At 31.7% G+C, this 7328-nt stretch overlaps 1 pseudogene; it reads left to right on the top strand.

Moving 5' to 3' along the window:
* The first annotated feature begins 4755 nt into the window (after nt 1-4755).
* On the top strand, nt 4756-6814 carry LOC119192588 (annotated as a pseudogene).
* The last annotated feature ends 514 nt before the right edge of the window (nt 6815-7328 follow it).

Below are 7328 nucleotides of genomic sequence, written 5' to 3'. Positions count from 1 at the left end.
CACCTATTCGGCTACGCGTGGTTACAAATTTATGCGTAAGTGCAGGCCCTTTTTCCTCAACAGAGGGACATTTAAAGCGTAATAAAAATCCCGTGATATATTGAATTTATTTGTACGATTTACTTGAAGTGATGAGATGTGAAATGACGTTGAGACCTAGAATATCTTTGCTAGTATTGTAAACATTTTCAAACTACTGCAAGTATTACCCATTGGATCATTAATAAGTATTATTTGACGGTAATTAGTACCTACGATATAATGGATTGGAGGTTTCATAATGCCACTAAAATGCAATATATTCTTATTCGAGGCCCATTGTTAAGACCCTAAACTAATTGCTACACTTTTACAATCACCTATAAAAGTTACTGAGCACTTGGTGGCAGGTCTCTCATATTATGTGAGAGTCCGCCTGGGTAGGTACCACCGCAATGTCTATTTCTGCCACGAAACAGCGGTGTATGGTCACTGTTGTGTTCCGGTTTGAAGGACATTGTAGCCAGTGTAACTACTGGACATAATTAAGACTTAACATCTCATGTTTCGGGATGGCCGAGCGCGGTTGAATACCAAACAATACTTAGTAATTCAAGGTGTTGGATGGTGTTTCTACTGTTTATGGGCGGTCGTATGCATACCATCAGGCGAACGAAAAGCTCGTCTCATCATTTAAATCAATAAAAAGCATTAGCTTCATTTGTATTCCTTTTTTCTTAATCTAAATTAAAATGACCCCATGGAAGTTTATTTTAGTGAAAATAAAATGATAGTTGATAAGAACGCAATAATTTAAAAGCAATTTAAAATGTTCAATTTGTTTAGCTACTTTTGTGACTGTCTCGTACATTATAAAATTAGGAATGAAAGATCATTTCTAATTAAGTTACAAATTTATCGAAAAATTGGTCAGACTATCTGTTGTTATTTTAACATTCATAGAACATATCGGTCATACTTTTATTAATGCATGTAAGTCCATTTTGCATGGTCCTACTCACGCCATAGCGACAGGCTCCCCTTGTCAATCTTATTAACATATTGGCTACAAAAAGTGCTAGCCATTTGAGCTACATATTAATATTTCACACTTCAGATTAAGACTGAGAGGTGACATAAGGAAAAAATGTTATCTTGTATGCCCATCTACCAAGAGTAAGTGTGCTAAATGTTAATAAAATGTTTGCGCAAAACATTTATAGCGCCAGAATACAGAAACGGGTGAAAAAATGGCTGAGTGACATGGTTCGGAAAGCACCTATGCTACCCTGGAATGGATGAATACATTCTAATATTGATGGTGGCCATGCAAAATGGCTGTTAATTGACTATTCTTTTATTTGATAACAAAACTTTTAAAAGTGTTCTAAGTTTTAACACCTCTAACCTTTGCTGAAATGATTCCATTTATCATTTTTATATATAAATTAATATGCAGACAATGTACCTAATAATAAAAATACAAATAATATGAACCTTAATGATTAAACTTGTATAACTCAATAAAAATAACACAGGCTACCACCACTAGTATAATACCATCCTAATGTTAGTGATAATGATTAATACAACTTAATAAATTGTATTATTATTGATTAGTTATTATGGAATGTTTTTCTTATCAAAACGTAACACAAAATGTTTGGATCAAGTTAACTTTTTCATCTACATTTAATATTATTTATATTAGACAATAATTTAATGTCATATTGATGGTTGCATGTCATTTACTTATGAATTTCCTTGAATATTTTCATATTGTTATTAACACAGTGGGGTTTTATTTAACCAAAACAATCTAGACATCAAGACAAATCTTATGGGAAGGATGCATTCCTAAATTCAATGTGAACTATACTTAAATAATAAAAAAAATTTGAGAGGGGAGCGATAATACTATATCTATGTTAGTTTGAATTTAGTGTTTTGTACCAAAATAAAATTGCTGTATATTGTTGCTACAATGTAATTTATGTGAGTACTATCTGAGTTCACTCACTTATCTTAATTTCAAAATTTATGAATATAATGGCCTAGGTTATACTTTATAATGTGATGTATTCTTACAATCAGAAGTTAATGGCGATAAGCTAAGAGAAAGGAAGGTAAACTTGAGTTCAGATGGATTATGTAAACATATTACATTGTTAGCAAACTTAAGGGTCTGTTTCATGATGTTTGAGTAACACTAATCATTGAACATAATACAGAGCAACCAAAAATAAAGCCAAGCACCCAAATAAATGGTAAACAAAAGACTGCATTACTGCCATGCTAAGCTCAAAAGTGGTATCTCAAAAAAGCAATCTTGATTTTACATTGTCAGATAGCTTAAAACGACCCATCAATGAACCTACCTAAACAACAGTATCTTGTTTAGAACTTGTTAAAAAGCTTAAAAGAGTTTCTCTATCTCAATTTTACATACAAAACTATATTTACAAAACTTTGATAATCTCAAAATAAAGTTTCCCTGACATACAGCTTTTGCACAGAGCATGGCAGGCTAAGCATTATCCATCTTATACATTGATGGATGGACATCATTACCTGTACAGGGTGAAATAAGGTTTTATTGATATGTAACTTATTTTATAAAATGGCAAACATAAAATACAATATGATGTAAAGTTTTTTTATATTCTATCCTTCAAGAAGAAAACAAAGATTCAATTAGGCAAAGTGGCTTAACAGTGCGAACATTAAAGCTTTCAACACCCCTTGGTCAACTACACAATGAACCAACTTTTTATAGTCTTCTAGGAAGCACACAGACAAAAACCAAAATAATACTTTTTAGCACTTAACTAAGAGAAAATATCACTTATCTACTTTTATTCTAATGTATATGGTTAAAAAATTAACCAAGGCTAAACTTTACTTCTATGTTAGAGAAGGTAGTAGTGTTTTGAAATATGGAAGAATATTTCTGACAAATCAATGGGTATAGTGATAATTAATTATATTGAATAACACTACTTCAATAGTTAAATAAATTAGTGACATTCAAATTTGACACTTCAAGAGGTCTTTCAGCCTAATTGACAAAAGAATTATGTTAGTAGATCACTTTTAATTGCATGTTATTAACAATTCATAAAAATGAATCAATCAGGTGAATTGTATCATCACAAACAACCGAAACTTTGAGAGGTATAATACAATAAAATTTATGTTAATGTTTTTAATATTTTCAGAATACATACCACGAGAATTAGTTGCGGTTTTAAAAACAATAATAATATATCAATAATCAAAATGCATACTCATGCCTACGGGCACAATTCCCCTGTGGCATTATTATTAGACATAATTATTATTTTTGACATTATCTTTCGCCATTTTCACATCCCTATCTGTTAACAATCACAGAACGTGTCCCATGTTATACTAACCCTTACAATGTACCGAAATACTATTTGTAATGTATAGCTATTACAATATTGGCAATAATAGCAAAGGAAATCGACAAAAGTCACTTCATGATCGGAAAATAGCAAGTTAGTCTTACCTCCGCTTCGGCATTGTCGGTGTTATGTGTTGACTTGAGGTCAGAGTTCGATTGTTGGTCGTGTATTGAATTGTGTAGTAGTTTTGAATCTTCACTAGATACAGTTGTGGCACTTTTATCCGGGGCTTTTGGTTCCTTATCGTACTCCGGCGAAGAAGCCATCTTGAAGGAAGAACAGTCAGATGACACAAGTCTTATGACTTTTCACACCGAAACCACTCTCTACCCCGGTAAAAAGTCTTTTCCACTAATTAACTACTAAATCGGATCATTTTGGGTGGTTTTTCTACAAGATAATTAAAGTTCTAACCATTTGAAAACCCGGATTCATCATTTTAGACAGTTTCCGACCAACATTTTTAACGACAACACACATGCCCTCTGGCGACGAAGATGCCAAATAGAACCACAGATAATAAATATCAAAATATTTTATGCTAGCTTCACACCTCTACCAATATTTTGAGCTAACACCTAGCATTCACTAACACGAACATTTTCAAGATTCATTGTATTCTAGCCTACGAATGGAAGTTGTGAAGCAGTGAGCACTGTAATGTACAGGACTTCCGGCTTTAGTCGTAACATAACATACAAAGGGAATATAACCACTATGTACTTCATTCGCCGGACGTTTTGTCCCCTTGACATAGGGCTGCACTAATGCTGCCAGCTTTAAAATAAATTTTAATAAAAAACAAAACCACGGAATACTCAAAACGTGGTGCTGATTGCTACCACAGCTCTTGGTGCTCACAAAATGGAGGCAAAAAATTAGTATAGTTCAAACTTATTTGTAGTGAAGCGGGCTTACGTTATTATATAATACGTTATTTTTTATTTCAGTGTCATTATTATTAAATTGTGGTGCGCGACGCCGCGCCGCGCCGCACCACGTCATCTATATGGAAAAAATTATCTAATTACCCTCATTCACATTTTCTTAAAAATCTATTGAGCTGATTGGTAAAATACTCACATTGAAAGACCAAAGGCGTGACGCGCCTGTAATGTTCAATGTTACGTGACACTTGTATGTAGTTGACATTGTTATACGTTTTTTAATGCAGTATTAAGATTAATTACTAGATGGAATTAACTTTTGGGTCTCTACTTTATACGTTTGAGAACATATATTTTTTTTAATTTGGTAGAATTTTTATTTAGATTCATATATGGTAGTTTTTTTTAGTTTCTGCTTACAACCCTTAAGGGTGTTGTGCGCGTTTGTCGTCAGTCATTTGTTATTTTAAAATCCATAACTCTAATTATTTGCTAAATATTGCACTAACATAAACTTATAATCAAAAATGACGGAATCTAAAGAAAACATTTTTCTATTTGTGCCCAATATAATTGGTACGTAATGCGTATTTCTTGGATATCTTTGCATATCAAAGAAATTTTCTTGCTTTTTATGATGTGTTTGCAGGTTTTGCGAGAGTGATTTTGGCGATTATCTCATTTTATTACATGCCCACCCACTGCGTGCTTGCTTGTACGTGGTATATTGCATCAGCTTTATTGGATGCAATCGACGGTCATGCGGCAAGGTATTTCAATCAAAGTAAGTGCTTTTGTATGGTATCAAATAATTTAATTAATTATTTTGTCCTATCCATGCCAGGAAGCTCAACCATACACATACTCTAATTTTCAATAGATCTTTCTATAAACGTTTTTCGCATTACATTCATTCATAAATTCATAATAGTACATTATCTTATAATTGTTTTTAATCCTTTTATAAATTTGCAGTTGTTTATAAAAGGAAAAACAAATTATTATAAGGTCTCTGTTTAGGTTTTTCTGAAAATTTTATTGAATATTATATAATTATATACTGTAAACTCCATATAAATACTTATAAGTCTTTAAAATATTACATTTAAAAGTGTTTGTAAAATTAAATTATAAGTTATGTAGAAAAAACTTTGTTATTTTGTGTATATTCACCCACAACATCCATACGAAAGGAAATCATAAGTTCAATGAGTATTTTTAAATACGAAGCATCATAGATTGCTTAATGACCAAGACTTTCCCTTGCAATAATGTCTAAAAATTTTATGATATAGAAATATTAATCCTCCAACAAAATATCTATTCCAGGTACCAAGTTTGGTGCAATGTTGGATCAGCTTACTGACGTGCTGGCACCAGCTGTCTCATGATGACGCTGGCAACCTTCTACCCTACCTATACATTCTGGTTCCAAATTTCCATGGCTATTGATATCACTTGCCATTGGTTGTATCTCCACACTTCCACCCTCCAGGGAAAGACTTCACACAAATTTATTGACATGTCTGAGAATCCTATTATGCATTTGTATTATACAAACAAAACTGTGTTGTTCTTTATGTGTGCTGGAAATGAAGCATTCTATGCTGCTTTATATGTCATGTATTTCTACACAGGACCTGTTGGTAAGGACACAGTTATATTATATTTAACGAAAGTTATTTTATTGAAAATTGGTTGCATAACATGAATGTGAAATGCACATATCTTCCTATGACTTTTGTATTTCATTTGGTATGTTTTATAGGCAATTTTATAGTATTGAAATTGACTAAACTAACTGCAATTTCAACAGTCTAAATCACTAAAATGATTTTGTAAATTATTGTTGAAAAATTACTATATGTGTTTAACATGAACTTTTAGTTATTGAAACAAAACCATATAGAACACTTATATTTAACAGCTGCGGTTTGGATTAAAACCGAGTCAGTGTTTGTTTTATAGATTAGACACACTATTTTTATCATTACAGCAAAACAGTATTAATAGTGGAAATTAGAACACTTTTATTTTTGTTAAGATTAGATAACAAATTTAGATGTTTTTGTTCCACAAAATGTTTTCGAAATTTTTATATTCATTTAATTTTTATTGCAGTGTTGGGAATGGGCCTATTCAAGCTGATTGCCCTTATTTCAATGCCTGTGGCGGTAGTCAAGGCTGGGATATCAGTTTTGCACGGCATTGTAGCATCCCTCAACCTGGCCACCATTGACGTCAACGAGCGAGCCGCGCGCCAGCAAACAAAAGAATTAGGTCAAACATTCTGCCATAGGGAGACACATACAATACCTGACCTTTTATGTTTACATATATGGAGTAAATGATAAAGGTTTAATTATTATATTAGCATACTGGTCGTGGGAAAATGTTTTTATATTTATTTTTAAAGTATAGAAAATCTATTTTGTCTAAAAGGGTCAAGTGTAATTTTTTTTGTGGGTAATGAAACTGAACAAACTCGTATAATAATTGAACTTTCCAGTTCTAGTGATCTTTGCTGGTCTCAATTGTTTCTAGTATTATATTCATGTATTTAGATGCATATACAGTTTGCTCGAATACAGTGTAAAAGATCATTACTATTCATTAGCCTCATGTCTATTTTTAGAACTTACATTTAATTTATTTTATACATCACATTTGTGTTGCATAGCAATACTATACATATTTTGGAACCTATCCACGTCGAAAAGTATATTAAAAGCCAAAGAATTTTGTTTTCATTAGATGACTTTATTGTATTCATACAGTAGTTAATGCATTTACTTGGTCATTCCAAAGTAGTTGAACATTGTGGAATGCTTTGTATTAAATCGTATTAGGTATATTATTATGTATTTATGTAATTAAGTTTACAAGAGTCATGGTACTTGTTAATTTTAAAGTCTAATTTCGATTTTAATTTTTCGCATTTAAAGTTAAATTTTGTTATTTTTTTTATATCAAAGATAATTTGAAAAAACTACAGAGAAATTAAATACACATAATTGTATGTAAGATAACATAC

The sequence above is a fragment of the Manduca sexta genome, unplaced genomic scaffold, assembly GCF_014839805.1.
Source record: "Manduca sexta isolate Smith_Timp_Sample1 unplaced genomic scaffold, JHU_Msex_v1.0 HiC_scaffold_2963, whole genome shotgun sequence".
In the NCBI taxonomy this organism is placed as follows: domain Eukaryota; kingdom Metazoa; phylum Arthropoda; class Insecta; order Lepidoptera; family Sphingidae; genus Manduca; species Manduca sexta.
The sequence above is the reverse complement of the archived record's forward strand: the minus strand, read 5'-3'. Positions and strand labels throughout refer to the sequence as shown.